This window comes from Poecile atricapillus, chromosome 2 (assembly GCF_030490865.1).
Source record: "Poecile atricapillus isolate bPoeAtr1 chromosome 2, bPoeAtr1.hap1, whole genome shotgun sequence".
Lineage (NCBI taxonomy): Eukaryota > Metazoa > Chordata > Aves > Passeriformes > Paridae > Poecile > Poecile atricapillus.
The window spans coordinates 133,778,892-133,779,186 of NC_081250.1; positions in this window are offsets into that span (position 1 = coordinate 133,778,892).

Here is a 295-nt window from a genome sequence, read left to right on the forward strand (position 1 = left end):
TAAAATATACTGTTGTATAGTAAGAGCTTCTGAGTGGATATTTCTCAGTAACTATGTTTGTTGCTCTACCTCTACCTACTTCTGTAGTTTTGCACCTAAAACACAAGCATTTTTTAGTAGGGCTGTGTGACTTAATAAATATTGCAATGTTTTTATCCGTCCTGTGTGAGAAACAGACAGAACAATGCTGGGAATTGTTCACATGAACACAGACTTATAAAGGAGTGAGGAACTTGAACTAATTCTTTCATCCTAATGTTTACAGCATTTTTTCTTTCATGACCTCTAAAGATCT